Source organism: Protopterus annectens, chromosome 4.part0, assembly GCF_019279795.1.
Source record: "Protopterus annectens isolate FY-2018-M chromosome 4.part0, PAN1.0, whole genome shotgun sequence".
Lineage (NCBI taxonomy): Eukaryota > Metazoa > Chordata > Ceratodontiformes > Protopteridae > Protopterus > Protopterus annectens.
In genome coordinates, this window is record NC_056733.1 from 79335606 (window position 1) to 79353832 (window position 18227).

General features: G+C 38.7%; 1 protein-coding gene across 2 annotated transcripts in view; it reads left to right on the forward strand.

Moving 5' to 3' along the window:
• Nucleotides 1-18227, forward strand: part of LOC122799199 — a 215204-nt gene that overhangs the window by 151856 nt on the left and 45121 nt on the right. The gene's annotated exons all lie outside the window — the stretch shown is intronic.

Genomic DNA, 18227 nt, shown 5'->3' on the forward strand with positions numbered 1-18227 from the left:
ATCAGCTGTCCTTTCCAGAAGGTTGCACTAGTGTTTGTTATGAAGAATGCTTATTGCTGGCTAAAGATGATCCTTCAGAGGACATTAAAAAGTACATGTCAGAGGTAATCAGACACTGGACATTGGTGTATGCCTCATCTCCAAAGAATGCAGAAAGGAGACTTCTATCTGACCTGTTTCTTTGGTCATGGATATACAGAAGCATGTCTAGAATTCAAATGTCAAAACTAAAATTACTGAGCATAATAAACCTAACCAAAATACAGTGAGTTCTAAGCAGAACAAATCAGACATAGCAATTTCATCAAATAGATAAAATAATTTTCAGAACCCCAATTAACCCCCCCATACCTCCCAACGTTGGGACTTCAACGCAGACTCCCCCAACCAGTTTATTATTTTTACCCTGAAGAGACTGCAAGACCATCAGGAGACAAACTATTTAGATGACCTCTGTGCACATCCACTCTGTACCACAATTTTAGCTGGCATTAATTCATGCAATACACACATGCCATTGACAGTCACTCTTACAAACACACATGCACACCTTCAGACTCACACAGTACACATCAATTTGTCTGAAGCACTCACTCATACACAGCATATATTTTTTTTATTTTATGTAAGTTTGATGACTGGGGAAGTCAACTGGGCCAAAAAGAGCCCATTTTCAGTGGAGGCCTGGGGAGAAAAGCTCCACAATAATTGCAAGTTACATTTCACACGTTACAAAAGGACATAGTTCATACAGCTAATTAAACATTTACAGATAAGCTCCATGATATTTGTAATAGGCTTGTCACAATGTTACAAAAATGAAAAGACATAATTCAATACAGAAATTTCAACATTTACATAAAGTGAATATTTTTGTTATAAACTCAATTGTAGGTTTAACATTTCAAAATATATAGCTACTAGCCATTAGTAGGTTAAGAAAATATTATGCATGAAGAGGGTAATTGTATAACTGAGATTGGAGAGTATAGTACAACAGATATTAGAGAGAAAATTAGTTTTTGGTAGGGGAGGGATTGTTTTGGGTAGGATGAAGTAATAGTAGAGGTAGTTGGATGAGTCAGTGCAAGGTGGAATGGGGGGGTTAAGTTGGAGTGTGGCAAGGGCATTCCCATTTGGAAGAAAGATGAGAGAGTAGCTGAGATTTGACATTTGTATGGTTAGGTAGGTTGCGTAGGTGTGTGGGGAGAGAGTTCCACTGTTTAGCTAAGGAGTGGGACAGCAGTAGATGGCCAGGAGGTCGTGCAGGTTTGTGGACCTGAAGGAGATTTTGTTTTTTGGATCTGAGTGAGCAGTTGGGAATGTAAGGTTTTAAGGAAGTAGCGTGAGCTGAGCAGTTGACAGGTTTAAAGATGAGCTTGTGGGCATTGGTGAGTTGTAGGTAACTGAGGTAGTTGGGTAGTTTAAGCCAGTTGACGGTGAGGAGGGAGTGGCAATGGTGGGATGAGTTTTTTGAATTGGTTGCAAATTTGGAGATCTTGTAGTAGCAGGATTCAAGTTTGGACCAAAGGCCAAGATGGAGATTGGTGAAAAGAGGGACACCATACATAAGGGAGGGGAGTAGGAAGGTGGATGCAAGAGTTTGATGGGTAGAGGGGCTTAGGATGCGGTTGTGCCTGTCGAGGAGCCCTACCTTTTGGTGGGTTTTCTTGATTGTGGAGCAGATGTGGGTGTCAAATTTTAGTTCTTCATCAATAATGATGCCAAGAAGCTTGGTGTTGGGAACAATTTCAAGGAGGGTGTTGTTTTGGCTCTGTATGTTGAATGTGGATTTGTCAATGGAGTTTTTGGTAGGGGAAAAAATTAGTTTGGTTTTATTTGCATTTATTCCCAGATGGTTAGACTGCATCCAGGTTTCTGTTTTGGAGAAGGCTAGTTGAGTTTTTGCTAGGAGCTTGGAGGGGGAGAAGGCTGAGCAGATGATTGTTGAGTCATCTGCATATCGGATGATAAATGAGTCTGGGATGGATTGGTGAAAGTTGTTAATGAATAGGTTGAAGAGAAGAGGGCCAAGAACAGAACCTTGTGGGACACCTGTGGGTGTGGGAAGGAAGGTAGGGGTAGGTTGAAGTTTTCCATTGGACAGCTTGTTGGCAGTTGGACAAGTAGCTGGAAAACCGGGAGATGGTGGTGGGAGAGAGATGTAGGGTGGAGAGTTGGGATATAAGTAGGGTGGATGACATGGTGTCAAAAGGCCTTTGGCAGATCTAGGAATAGTGCAGATATGAACTTGCCTGAATTGCATTCGATGTTTATGGTTTCAAGAAAGGAAAGAAGGGAAGTCATGGTGCTGTGGCCAGGGCAGAAACCGTGTTGGGTAGGGGAGAGGAGATTGTTTAGTGTTAGGTGTGCCATGAGTTGTGCTTGTATTGTTTTCTCTGGTATTTTAGAAAGAGGGGAAAGGATGGCAATAGGCCTGAAGTTAGTGATATCAGTATTTTTGCCACCTTTGTGGAGGGGGCTGATGTAAGCATGGCACCAGATAGAAGGGACGTATAATTCTTGTATGGAGCTATTTATAAGAATAGAGATGGGACAGACAATGCTGTCTGCATATTGTTTGAGGAAGGTGGGTGAAAGGTTGTCGGATGCATTCCGACAGGGTTTGAGTTTAGGAGAAGTCTTTTTATAGTGCTTGTGGGGATGGGCTTGAGGCAGAAGGATATGGAGGAAGGTTGATGATTGGGGTTGTGGTTGATAGCTTAGCTATGCAGTTTATGAAGAATGAGTTGAACTGGCTGGCTGTTTCAAGGTTGGAGAGGTTGGGGTCTGGGAAGGGGTTCTCTTTGTTGGCAAGATGCAGCATGGATGAGATGGAGTCCCAGAATTTTTGGGGATTTGTTGAGTGCAAGGACTGGAGTTTGGAGTAGTGGGCATTGTGGTCTTTAATTATTAGTTTTTTTGCGGAGTTTCATAGTTGCTTATACTCTAGGAGGGTGATGGGGTTTTTATGTTTTTGATATTGTTTCCATTTTTTGTCCCTTTGGTGCAAAGCTAGTTTAGCATCTTTTGATAACCATGGGCAGGGATTGTTTTTGATGCATTTGGTTCAAGGTGGGGGGGGCTTGCTGATTGAGATGGGTTAGGAATGATTGGTTAAAGTAGGAAACTGCATCATCTAGAGGAAGGGTTTTTAGAGGGGACCATTCAGTATGCTTTAAGCATTCAGAGAAAGTTAGAGGGTTGAAAGAGGAGAGGTTGCAGGTTTGGATGTAGTGGTGTTTATGCAGTGGAGATGGGAGATGGTTGGTGAAGGCTGATAGGTGATTGTTGAGAGGATCAGGGAATGTTCTGGCATTGATAAGGTTTCGGTGAGTTGTTAGGATCCAGTCAAAGATGGTACCAGAGGTACCATCTTTATTTGGTCTGGTTGGAGATTGTATTAGTTGAGAGAAGTTGTACAGGTTGATTGTGTGGGATGGGACTTCAGAGTTAATAGTATTCCAGTTGTTGTTGGCATCGCCAAGTATATAGCTTTCTGTATATCTGAGTAACATTACTCTTACAAACACGTCTCTTCACACACTTATGAAATTATAGTACAAATCTTCCAGTAAATCAGGCCTGTTCAGACTGCCTCTCAAAACTTGAAACAAAGCACCACATTATAAATGAACTATACATTTGTACATGCAAATCACTCAAGAACAGAATATATTTGCTCATTATCATATATGCATCCACAATTCAGCAGTCACTGATCAACAAAGTGCAGTTTAACAATTTTTAATATTGTTCATAGGTTCATAAGTACTTACTAGGCTACTGATCTTTAATGATCTTATGAAGTGTAGCTTTACATTTCCATGATAATTTTAACCCGTATATTTTACATTAAAATATCCCAGAGATGGACTGAACAAGAATATGTGAGACATTTACTTTTTCTCTATCCATGATGGATAGGAATGCTAAACGTGCAGGTGACTTTGAAGCTCTATATGTGAGGCACAAATAATCACTCGCTAGCCTGTAGGGTACAGACAAGAGGATCAAGGCTTTGAAGCCACTCCAGTAGAGTAGAGGGATAAAGCCCTGACTATGGCCCTTGGGTTCAATTAGGAGTTTGGGCGACTGATGGAGCCACAGGGAGAGATGGGCATGCCTATCCCGGGTTTGAGAATACTCATTGATGATGCTGTATTAGGGTAGGCATGGTCCAAAGAGAGGAGTTGCTCTTGCGCATAATAGACGAGCACAGGAAACAGTGAAGGGAGTGGGTGGGGCATATAAAGAACCAAACCCCCCAGGACAGATGCAAAGGCACCTGAGCTCCTAGGATACCCTTAGGATCAAAGCTCTTAACATTTTAGTACAAGAAATCTAGACAAAGCCTAAAATAATGAGAAGGGGCAAAGGTCCAAAAAGAGGGACAGATTTTTTTTATAAATTTGCTCTTATAAACTTAGAGAGTTGCTGTAATAACAAGATTTGTGTTAGCATGCATTTTTCTGTAGGATATAATATCTGAAACTCAAATGTATGCAAATATTTAGTGACTTCAGTGCTCAGCGATTTGCCAGAAAAGCAGAAATTTTATGAGGAACAGACCAAAATATAAAACAAAAATCTGGGCATTCTGACAAAATCTGGATAGTTGACAGGAATGCTTAGGGTCCACAAATGGTCCCAGCAATGCAAGAGTGAGTCTGGAGTGCAGAAGATAAGCTGGTAGACCCAGCATGGATGTGGGGCACTGCAGAACCTGACCATTTTTTTCATTTTTTTTTTTTTTTTTACAATTTCAGCCTGGATTGTTTTTTTAATGAGAAAGCACTGTGGTCATTCCAGTTGTGACAAGCGTTTTAACAAGTACATACTGAAAGCAGCATTACACTTCCTATATAATATAATATTGGAGGTGAAATGGGGTGATTGGTTATGTCCCTTGGGTCTGGGTATGTGATATAATTTACTATTACCTCTGCACAGTGCTAGGCATTGTTTCTAACATTTTAACATAATTAAAGAAGGCTTTGTGATTATCCTTCACCAGGGTGGCTATTTTACCTCATACCTTGCTTTGGGTGATTTGATCAGGGTCCAGAGTTCCTTGTTTAGTTTAGTAAGAGATGCTTTTGCCATCTTTAGAGTTAATTTATTTTTGTGTACAATGATTTTTATCTTTCATTATAGAGTCTGTTTAAAGTATAGCAGTTTATTTTTCAGTTTGGCATTGCATTTATTTCTGAGGTGACCAGATGGGTCTATACAGCTCCTTACATGAGCATAGAAATTGGCTGTTAAGAACTCTGCATAAGTAGTGGCATCCCCGAGATGGACGGGGCTTTTGAATTTAGCCAGGTCATCACTCAGTTTTAATAGATTAGCTTTTGCATAATCTCTAAATTCTGAGGTATTGGAGGATGTTTCAGGCTTATGGTGAATGTGATTGACTTTTGCTCTGATTTGACAAAGAAAGGAAGCCACAGTTGGTGAGGAGTAAAGCGGCCCCATATTTTGATAAGGACCAAGTCCAACATTTTATCATCCCTGGTAGGAGTGCAGACTAACTGGTCCATGGAATTTGTATTGATGAACTCCATAAATCTCTGGACATACATATTTGAGGATGTATATGTTTCTCACTTTATGGAAGAGTAGCTGAAGTCTCCTAGTAGAATGGTGCATAGCTTAATAAACAGGTTCATAGGTGTATACTAGGCTAACTACCACTAGGGCCTTTTTATGTCTAATCATGCATCCTAAATGTATCTTGCAAGTTTTTTTGAGGCTTAGAAGTTATTTTAAGCAGTTATTTTAAGCAGTATATATATATATATATATATATATATATATATATATATATATATATATATATATATATATGCAAGGGTATAATTTACTGACTGATAGTTATTTTAAGGAGTTATAGGTTCATAAGTAGGTACTAGGCTATCAGCCCTAGGGCTTATACAAGCTTAGCCAAAAAGGTACCCTGGCTTTCGCCACCCAAGAAAATTACTTTCCTGTGCCCCTGTCGAGCAGATCCACAGTGGTGATCCCCGGGGTGAATTTCCTATTTCCCATCCAATCATCAAGATTTTTCTTGAAGAGAGCTAATGAGGAGCTTTGTTTGCTATAGATAGGTAGTTTGTTCCAGAGTATGGGAAGTCTCTGGGACAGGAATCTATCCCTCCAGCATGTTTTGTTTGTTGTGGTGACAAGGTTTAGGTCCCTAGAGCGTGTAGCTGGGAGGGATTGGGATTTCTTTAAGTGGAGCATGTCCAACAGCTCTGGGTTTGACATAGCTTTGTATGTTAGGCAGAGATCGCCTCTGAGTAGATGATATGCGACAGAGTAAAGCTGGAGTTTTTTGAGACGGTCTGTGTAGGGCATCTGTTTGAGGCTGGTAATCCTCTTTGTGAGGTATTTCTGCGGCCTTTCCATTTGTTGTAGATGTCTTGTGAGGTACATACCAAAAAGGGTGTTTTACTCTATAATGGGTCTAATGAGTGATGAGTAGAGGGAATAATGACCTCTTTTTTCCTGGATGAGAAACCTTTTGTGATGAGGTGCGCCATGTAGAAGGATTTACTGACTACTGTGGTGATGTGATTATCAAAAGAGAGACTACTGTCCACCCGTGTCCCAAGGTCTCTTATCACACTTTCGATGTTAAGTAGACTACTACCTATGTGGTAGCTCATGGGTACAGAGTTTTTACCAAAGGGAATGACAATGCACTTTTTGGCATTGAGCTTGAGGCCATGGCTTTGACACCAGGCATCTGTCTCAGTGAGACCCTTTTGTAGGATGTCCACATCGTTAGGAGTTTCAATTATGGCTCCTAGTTTGCAGTCATCTGCGAACTTCATTAGCCAAAGACCTTCTGTGTTAGCCTGTACTTCAGAGAAGTAGACAGGAGAGGGCCCAGGACTGAACCCTGTGGTAGTCTACTTGTCACTGGTCTGAAGTCGGATTTGGAGTCTGCTACTTTCACAGTGTGGGTTCTGTCAGTGAGCCAGTTGGCAACCCATCTTGTGACATAGGGATTTATACCTAGCTTAGTGAGTTTGGAGTATATGTATGCAAGGGTCTGATTTACAGATTGCCACTGTCCATTAGAGACATATGTTCTAGAACTGGGTTGAATTTCTGATTTCCCATCCACTGCTCCAGGTAATGCTTAAATGGGGCTAGGGAAGAACTCTGCTTCACATGGATGTTCCAGTGGAGGGGAATTCCCTGAGACATATATTTGTCCCTCTAACATGTCTTATTTATGTTGCAAGCACGGTTCACCTTCCTAGTTCAAGTAGTTCTGATACTATTGGTTTTGCAGATCTGCAAAAGGTGCATCAGAGTGGGACCCAAAATTGCCTTGTATGCCAGCACAGATCACCTCTCAATAGTCTATATGAAACAAAATACAGAGATAGGATTTTGAGGCTATCTGCACAGGACATGTTGTTTACACCTTGCATTCTTTTTTGGTAACCATTTGAAATGTCAGGACTTGCTAGAGAAAGTCCCAAAACATGGAGACTGAATGGCCAAAAGATCAGACTTACATATAGTAAGTTCAAGATGCCATTTCTCAGAATATTCCCTTCCCCAAGGTATGGTGATCTTGGAGTTTTATATATATATATATATATATATATATATATATATATATATATATATATATATATATATATATATATTTTTTTTTTGGGAGGTGTGGGGGTTTGCCCATAACATGGGGGTGCAGGAGGGCTTGCCCACATGCAAGACAACGTTTTAAGGAGAAGAGCAGTTTTCAAGATCCGCTCTTCTCCTGTTCTCCTGTGTTTTCAGTCTTTTATTTTCAGCTCTTCAGCACATGCATTTCAAGTGTCATCATTTCAATAGGGAGCCCTTTCTGTGAGGAACCTCTGTGGATGTTCATTTGCTGCATGTGCCTAGTAGGTACATACCAAAGGGCACATTGTAGTCAGTGATGTGTCTGATGAGGGCCAAATACATAGGAGCAATGGCCACCTTGAGCCTAGGTGCCATGGCCTTGTTTATAAGTTGAGCAACATAGAATGATTTCCTTACTACCTTAGACACATGTTGGTTGAAAGACAGGTTACTATCCACATACCTCCCAAAATCCCTGACTACACTGTCCACTGTTAGAGGTGAGTTATCAAGTGAGGTAGTTTCTTAAGGTGGCTGATTTCCCAAAAGGTACTATTATGCATTTTTTGTCACTGAATTTTAAGCTGCGACTTTGGCACCAGTCATTTGTCTGTGTTAGTCCTGCCTGTAGGATATTAGTATCTTAGGGGTGGATTCGATGACTGCTTCTAGTTTGCAGTCATCTGAAAATTTGGTCAGCTAGAAGCTTTTGACATAGGCTTTGACTTCTGAGAAGTAAATGCCTAAAAGGAGTGAGCCCAGAACAGAGTCCTGGAGGACTAAGCTAGTGACCAACCTCTTCATGGAGTTGGTCTCACTTATCCTAACTACCTGAGAGCCATCTTGATATCCAGTGCATAACATAAGGTTCAATGCTTAATTCCATGAGTTTGTTTACAATGTCAGAGTGGGGTTTCATACCAAATGCCTTAGCCAGGTAAAGGTAGTCAGCATACACTGTTTTGCCCTCATCCATTGTCTTGGTGTCCTCCAGGTTGAATAGACATAATCTGCCTTTGATGTAGCAATACTGAGTTGGATCCAGTGTCTGTAGGTTTCCTTTGTCATTATTTATCATTTCCATGATAGTTCTTTCCATTAGTCAAACTTATAGGTCTGCAAGTTTGAGGGTCCATTGATGGACCACCATTGAGCAGAGGGATGACCGTTGCAGTCCTCCAGTCACTTGGCACAAAGTCTGTCTGGAGGCTATGGTTATATAGTTATTCCAGAGGTCCATACAGGTCATGTTTCAGGCTATTTAGGAGGAATTCTGAGATATTACCAGGGCCCATCAATGTAGTGTTCTTAGCCTTAGCGAGTGCATTTAGGATCTGCTTCCTAGTGATAGCTAGGGGGTTTACGTTTGATGGAATTACTTGGAGCAGGTGGCCAGGGGGAGAGGGAGTATAACTGGAGCGGAATTTGTCAGCTTGCATATTTCTATATCTTCTGGCTCTGTGTAAGCGGCTCCATTAACAATCAATTATGTGCACTGTTGTGTACCACTTTTGAGGTTTTGGACACATCTAAAGTGTTCCTTATAGTTGTCCTTGGCATGATAGGCTATCTTTACTTCAAAATACCCCACTCTGAACCTAAACCTCTATGAACCTATGAACCTAAATTGTCTTTTGTAGACTTAATTTGTCCTTTTAGTTGTTTGTTTAGCCTGATGAGAGAGTGTTTGTCCTGCTGGGCATTGCACTTCCTAATTTTAGCTATGGCTTTTTTCCTTTTGTTATACAATCTGTTTTTGTTTGGATTTCACCACAGTGGTTTGTTTTTTTAGTTGGAACTGGGCTTGTTTCTGGTAGGCACAAAGACTCTATGCATCTATTAACATGATTGTACAGCATTTCTCTGTACAATTCTACATAGGCAGCTGTATTCTCCAGGTATAGAGGGACTAAAATTTTAGCAGGTAATCATTACCAGAGAGGAAACTACACATGAAGGGCGTGGCATTCTCCCACATGTGTGAATACTTTATCTAGTATGTTTGCACTCCAGTGGACAAATGGACTAACTGGTCCAGGGTGTCTGTATTTACAGAGTCCAGGATTCTCTGGGACTGCAAGTTTGGGGTGAAATCTCTGGACCTGCAACTTTGGGGTCATGCAGGATTCCCATTTTATAGAGGAGTAGTTAAAGTCCCCCATGAATATTATATTGGGCTGAATGGTTAGTGTCTGCAGTAGGTCTAGGTATGAGCTGTGGGTTTCTTGGGTCATAGATGGTCACCTATAGCTTGCAGGGATATGATATGGAACTCTACCTATGGTAATTTGGACATGTAGAAGCTCAAGCCCTTCATCCTGTTTGACCAACCTTGAGGTATGTTTGTTTTTTTTAAACATCGTTATTAAATTATCACTTAAGACATAGGCAAACATACATGAACAGAAAAGAAATCATTTTAACATTTTTCCATTTAAATACAATATACATCAAACATATTTTCTTTGCTACTATTATCAGTCCAACATTACATAAATTGCAGAATTCCTGCCTTCCCTTAAACCTCACTCCTCCTCCTGAACATTATTATACATGTATTGTTCCCTCAATTTACATTTACTTATATGTAATTTGCTCCTTCCATTTTCTAAAGATCCCTCTTCCCGTTCATTTATCTTTTTTATAATATTCAATACCTCAAAAACAGTTGGTATAGACTTCAATTTCCATTTTCCAGTAATTACATTTTTGGCAGCCAACATAATTAAACTTAATAAGGCCTTACTATGTCTAGACAATTCAGATCCTGTATTCCAGAATCATTTCCATCCTTACAGCTATTTGCTCACCCAATATTTCTGATAAAGTATTCTATAGGGAATTTTTAAAATCTGCCAACTCATTACATTTCTAAAACATATATTCCGAGATACCTCTTTCTTCTCCATCACACCTCCAATATTTTCTGTCTACCAGAGGAAAACATATTTGAAGTCTGCTTGGGGTATAAAATACCTAGGTAAACACTTCCAAGCAAAGATCCTAAACCTTCTGGACTTGATTGCATACTTGGGAGTCATACATATGTCTTCCCATTCCTTTCTTGTAAATTTCTTGTCCAGTCTCTCTTCCCAGTCTTTTCTAACCTCATCTGATTGATTCTCATAGTTATCATGCAATAATTTATATGTCCTACTAATTATCCCTTTTTACCATTTGCTTCTGTTCTATATTTGGCTAGAAAGTCTAACAGAGCAAGTTTTTCACTTAAAATCCCCCTATCCTTTTCACTTTGTCTGTATTCTGAGATCAAGTACTGGTATGGAAGTCATTCTCTAGCATGCGATCCAAATGCATCCTTGGCCTCATCCCACTCTGTTACCTTTCCCTCTTGAATAATTTATTCCCATTATCTTGGTTCATTTGACAGGTTTCTCCAGTAAATTCCTGCCCCCTCTTCTCTGTTTTCTGTAGCCCTACTTGCAGTCATCCTTATTGACAAAATATTTCTCCATTCCAGTGTTGGCTTAGTTCTTAGAATACTTTCAGCTACTTTATGAATATAATATTCTGTAAGGTAGTTTTTTATTTATTTTTTTCATTTAACATTTGTTTACCTGGAAAGTCCAACTTGGAACAAGCCAATTTCCAGCAGAGGCCTGGAGAGAAATGCTCCAGATGCACATGTCTTAACATGGGAGGAAACCGGAGCACCTGGAGGAAACCTATATGAATGCAGAGAGGACATGCAGAGTCCACACAGAAGGCACCCCAGCCAAGAATCGAACAAGAGAACCTCTTGCTGTGAGGCGACAGCGTTAACCACTTCGCCACTGCACCATCCAATATTAAAAGAATATTCTTCTTCTTAAGGATTTGTATCCAAAATCCCACTCTTTTTCTATTTCCTGAACATCCCCCTCAATTCATCATCACCCCTTTCTATTTTTAATTATAACTTTCTGTTTGTGTTATGTATATGAACCTTAACTGAACTTTGTAGTTGTAAAATATCCCTTTAAATCAGGTAAACCTAAACCACCTTGTTCTATCGAAAGGATTAGCTTATCCCACTTAACACTTTCCCTCTTTCCTTCCCAGATAAATTCCTTCAATTCTTTATTAATTATTGTCTACAACTTCTTCTCGGATTGATAAAAGTTTGCCTGACCTTATATAAGACTAATGAGACTAAAAACATTTTCATTGCTTGTATCTTTCTATTCCTATCCATAAATAAGCGTTTCCAGTTCCTTAATTCTGTATTATCTTTTGTTTAGTCTCTCTTTCCACATATCCTATAGCTGCCATAACAGAAGCATTTTTAAATCATACTCCTAAATGCTTCATCTTATCATATCCCCATAAATATGGGTATCGTTGAAACAATTTGTATGTGGGTACATAATTTATGGCTATAACCCTTATTTTATCTTCATTAATTTTATACCCCACAAAGACATGAAACTGTCTGAAAATGTTCCACAATACTGAGATATCCTTTTCTGGATCTATCAGGTACAAAATAATAAAATCTGCAAATAAAGCCAACTTTTCTTGATTACCATACCAATTATATCCTTATATTTCCGAGCCCCTTATATTCTATGCCAATGGCTCTAAATATAAAGAAAATGCCAATGGGGAAAGAGGACACCCCTTTCTGGTTCCTCTATTTGAACACATCATATCTGAGAGGAACCCTCCCACTTTAATTATTGCCTCTGATCCTTCTGTATCAGGGAATGCAAATACTTCCAATGCCCTATCCATAATATCACAGCTTACTCTGTCAAATGCTTTCTCTGCATCAAGACCCACCAAGAGAATTATTTTCTTATATTCTGCTTAATTCTTAATCATCATTGTTCTAGTATTGTTGTCAAATGTTTGCATCCCCTCCACAAAAAACACATTGATCCATATCTATCAATTTTGGCAACACCTTTGCCATCCTTTTAGCTAGTATAGACAAATACTTTATAATTGCAGTTTAAAATTGAAATGGGTCTATATGAAGTTGGGTCTGAAGGGTGTTTGCCATCTTTAGATAACAGCCACTACAGCTTTCTTCCGAAATGTTGGTGTTTTCCCTCCTTTTAAAATGCTGTTAAACAAAATCTTCCATATCTTTGTAACTTTCTTACCTCCTACTTTCCAAACTTCCACAGGAATGCCATCTGTTCCTGGAGACCTTCCTGAAGATTGATTAAACATCACTATTTTTATCTCATCACCTCCTATTGTAATTGTTAGTTTTTGAGCCTAATCTACTGCTAACCTTGTCATAATTAAGGTTTCCATAAATATTTAAATTTGTACTCTTTCTTGATTCCACATTTCTCTGCTTTATACAACTTTTCAAAAAAATCCAGAATATCTCTAAACCCTCAACAGGATCTCTGGTTATTTTTCTTGTTATAGGTTCCCTTATTTTTTCCTTAACAGTCTGCATTTGCTTCCCCTCTTATTCTGTGAGATTCCTCTTATTCTATAATACTGTAATATTTGTCAGCCCCACTAAGTAATTTCTATCACTTTTTAGCCATATCTCTTCCTTTTATTTTGACCTATTATTAAAATCCATTTTCATTTTAACCCACTTATTAGCTATAACTTTAAGATACCCATTCCTTAAATTCCTTTCTTTTTTTAGCAGGTAGGTTGGAAAGTGGCACTGTTTAATTGCTACTTCATTACCCTGCATTTTTTACTTAGTTTTTATAGTCACATGATCAGAAATAGTTATTGGATGTGTGTTGAAGCTTTCAATGAAATGCACATGTTCCTGTGAAATATTGAAATATAATTTCTGTCTAGTCTAGCCCAGTTATTGTAACCTGGGGAATAATATGTAAATTCTGTCTGGATTCCTACTACTGAATTCATATGTTCCATACCAAATATTTTCAAAAATGTCTTCAGAAGTCTACCTTCTTTTGTTATATTGTCCCTTCTAGGTCCTCCTGACACATCCTCACTATTACAAATTAAATTCCAGGCTGTAACTATAAATAATATTCCCTGCTGAAAGCTGATTATTTCTCCCAATTTTATAAGCTCCATAATAGCAGTCTTCTGTGGAATATAAATACATGCCACTATAATCCTCCTTCATTGCCAATAGCCCCTTACAATCACAAATCTACCATTGTTGTCTTTTTTCCTCATCTGTCACTACTGGAGCCCCTCTACAAATTTATATAATTACTCCCCATTCCCTCTGTCCCTGATATTCTTTTAAATATCCCTTCTGAAATCCTCTCTTTGTCAAATTCACATGGTCATTTCTTTCAAATGTGTCTCCTGCAGTATTGCTATGTGCACTCTGCATTTCTTAGTATAATTCAATACTCTTTCCTTTTTACCTATACCTGTAAGGTCATTCATGTTCCAGAATAATATGGACAGCATAGCCATCATGATAAAATGCTACTGTTCCCACTTTTTATATATGACAGTTTTTATTTTGAATACTCATTTCCAACATTTTTGTTCCATACATATACTAATTTTGGCAGGCTGATCTTTTGTACTGTTCTTTATTCTCATCTCTATTTGAACCTATGTCACATTTTTCAAGACTTTTTGTTTTAATGAAAATCCTCAAGAAAAAAAAAACTAAATACTAAACACCTCCATCACCTATTAACTTGGAACAAACACGGAAAACTATGTAATTCTTCAGCTCATGAAGTTTATTCTTCCGTAAGGGAACTATTGCCCCAGATTGACTGCTGCACCAACAGTCATTATCTAACCTAAAATTAAGGCTATGCATGCTAAAGAGCATGCTACAACATGTGCACCCACTTACACTAATTGCTGTCTGTTGTTTTCTTATCTCTCTTCCCCCCCAGATTTGCAAAACAGCGTATATGCTTTCAGAAAACATTGTTTAGCCCTAAGAAAAAGTGCACTAGCTGTCTTTAAATAAAACTAAATTCTACATTGTTCTATTAACTGTGTTAAAGTATTAAGGCTGCTAGAAAGGTTGCTACCTCTTAGTCACTTCCCATACTTTCAAACCTAATTTTTTCACTGAACTGCTTGCTATTGCCATTTAAACTTTGTGTTTGCCTCAGCAAAGAATACTCACAATTCTCAAGATGAACTGCATGTACCTGCAGAAAGCTTGTCTCCATGAAAATTTACTCAGCAATGAGTCTTTGTAAATTTCACTCATATAAGAATGCACAGCTTCCCACAGCTGCAGGCATCTTGATTCAACTAAACATTTGCCAGTGAAAAACAAACAAGCTAATATCTTTGCATCATTTGTCGTATTTTTAAAGCCTGCATGCTTACAAAAACACCTGTTTACAGTTTAATCCAGAGCTAGTAATCTAGACATTCACCCTTGTGAAATAAAAAAGAAAATATCCACAATTTTACATATAATATAATCAGTGCACTTTTGCACACCAACCCCACCCCAGCAGCCCAAAAATCACAGCATATGAACATTAAACTTGCTTTTGTCCAGTCTTTTTTCTCTTGTTATACTGTAAAACCTATATTTCATAGAACTAAAAAAACTACTTGTTACTTTAATATCTGAAAAACATACATCAGTCACTGAAAAGACTCCCCCACATTTAAAATACTCCTGACTACACACTACACAAAACTGTTTTATTGTATATAACACACAGTTTTTATAATGAAATGTTTCATATAAATGCTAACAAGAACAATTGTTTTACTTGCAGTCATTTTTCCAGTTTTAATGTACTTCTAAACATTAATGATACGAAGTAGTATATGTGCTTTACAGTCCACTCACAAGTTTAACAAAGTCAACAAAAGTCCAGTGTTTTTCAGCCACTTGTGATAAGATGCTGTATAGTCTTCCATTTATTGACTAATTTCAGAGTTGCTGGTCTTCTTCCTGATCATAGCCAACTCCCAACACCAGACTCTGCTTCATATCCAAGGTATTGCTGATTCTTCTAGTCAAATTCTGTGCTTTTTTGCTGTCTCTAAAACATTTTCCTTTGGAACATTGGAAAATGTTTCACTGGCAACATCTCTCTTTGAACCTTACCATCAAAAGAATGAGAAGAAGAGTCCCCTTCTGCTTATTGACTTACTTTTTGTTGGATAAACTATTTTATTTCCTCTTTAGCCTCTTCTGCATCAAAAAACAATTTTGATCCTCCAGGAAAAAACACTTTGAAGATAGCTGAATGCAGTATCTTGAATCTCACACCTGCCTCTGATTGCTGAGATAAAATTTGCTTCTCTTCTGCCTGGTGGACAATGAATAATCATTTTCTACAAAAATTCTACTGCCTCCAATGTTTAATATTTTGCCCTTCTGTTACAATTTTGTAATGATTAGCTCTTTCTGCTGGTATGATTGCATCTTCACTAATACAGGTCTTGGCTGCTTTCTTGTAGCCAGGTTTGGAACATATATTCAATGTGGCCTTTCAGTTAACAAATTCTGCTGCGAACACCAATTCAGTTGCTTATTTTTGCTTTCATAAAATTAATACAGTCTGTTCCTTCCAGGTTCTCTGGTACAGCAGAAAATCACAGATTTTTTCTGTCTGCTCTGTATTCTAACTCTACTACTTTTAAACAGTTCTTCTTGAGAAACCTGATATTCAACCAGCTTTGTCTTCATGTCATCCTCTGATTTTTGCAGTTTTATCAGTTCATTTTAATGGCTAGTTAAAGCTTCTACTATTTTTTCTAGCCTTTTGCTGTTTGACTTGACATATTTTTTCAATGTTTTGTTTATTTTAATCATCTCTGAGTAAATCTGATTTATTTTTTCTCTAAATTACTGGAAGCCATCTCTCAAACCAAAGCTGAAGCTTTGTTTGCTGAAGAGCTGCAGAATCCTTCCTGGACACTGTTTTCTCTTCAACTTTTCTGGTTGATTTTCTTTCAGGTTTTACAAATTTCTTATTTGCTGGCATCCAGACAATGTATTTTCTAGCCAGAAACAAATTTTACCAAACAAAATATTTAAATGACACTTCTTATTCTCAGTTTCTGTTTTCACACTGGGAGAGCTGAAGTTATGCTGTTGATCAGTGAGCAGCCAGTGTGCAGTCACTGGTCTAAATGTGTGGAAGGCACTGAAGCCTTGAACTGCCAGAGTACTATATGTCACTTTAAACCATGTCTTAGTAACTGCACAGATGACTGCATTCTCCAAGTTGAAGAGAGCTTGGAGGGAGTGAAGTTTCTTGTTTAGGCTCCAGACAGAGTAATAACACCTTTAGATTCCCTTAGGCTGACTTTACTTTGCTGGAAGGTTTGTCAGTTTGGCATTGCCTAAAAAAGGCACAATGGGGGAAAACACTATTTTAACCAATATTCAAACATGTAGCAAGAACAGGTGCAGACAATCCTTGGTCTGTTGACTATATCCTTCCATGCTGACAAATATTGTACCACCTTTGAATGACACCAGAAGCTAAGCCAATTATTAAAGACAGTCATCTTCTTTTCATATAGTGGTATCATCCTTGGAAAAGGTAGAATGCTGCTCAATTCTAGGCTCATACCAGCCTGGGCTACATAGTCCAAGCGCTCCTTAATGCTTCTCTTGATATAGTCTAGGGAGGTAGATTTCAGGTCATTTACACTCTCATTGACTATAGGTTCATAGGTAGGTACTAGGCTATCTGCCCGAGGGCATTTATAAGCCTAGCCAGAGTGTGTCGGCTTTTGACACCTCATTGATTAATTATAGGTTCATAGGTAGGTACTAGGCTATCTGCCCTAGGGCATTTATAAGCCTAGCCAGAGTGTGTCGGCTTTTGCCGCCCAATCTAAATCTGTTTACTCCTCTACTTGTCTTGGGGTACTTGAGCGCTGAGTACTTTCTTGTTCATTCTTCTCTTGTAATTGTCTTCCATTCATGGGTGAGTTTCAGATGGAAACATTCAGCATGATTTGGGGGAAAGACCCCCACAGAAGCACAAGTAGATAATGCAAAGGCCAGAGATACTGCATTGGCCATATGGGAGGCAAATACCTTAACCGCTTTGCTATCTGGTCCTGAATCTGATTCCAGCTGGTAGTTGGGGTTCTTTAACCTGTGTGCATGAGTAACTTGGTGGATCCTGGCCCCTGATAGGCAACTGCCCATGATTTTCTCCTTATTTAGCCTGGTGAGTTGAGTAACTGTATGTCTCACAAATGGTGTCTGCTATGACTAGAGTACTGGGTAATGTGTTGGCTTTCCTTATGGGCTTTGTAGGTAAGGGTCCTCAGGGCATGGCTGTATGCATGGTGTTGGGTATTGTTTTGGAAGAATGCTTTTGGGTTTGCTGAGGATACTTGATGTGGGTCGAGTGTCTGGGAGGCCTTTGGGGTTTAGGAAGATTGCATTTTAGTGCCTTAGTATATGTTGGTCTATGTTCAGGTGCATACTATGTGTGGTGGGTGTAGTGTGTGTGCTACTAACAACCTGATTGTTATTTTGAATGCGTAAATGAGAGAACCTTGCCTCCCATGACTTTATGTAATTACATCTCTCACATAATGTATCGGTTTCTCTAAGGATTAGTTGGTTGTCATTGAACATGAGATAATTGCTAGATTGTCTCAGGATGCCCATAAGCCACCAAACTGGTAATGGAGAAATTGGGAAAGTGCATATCCATGATGTCCAT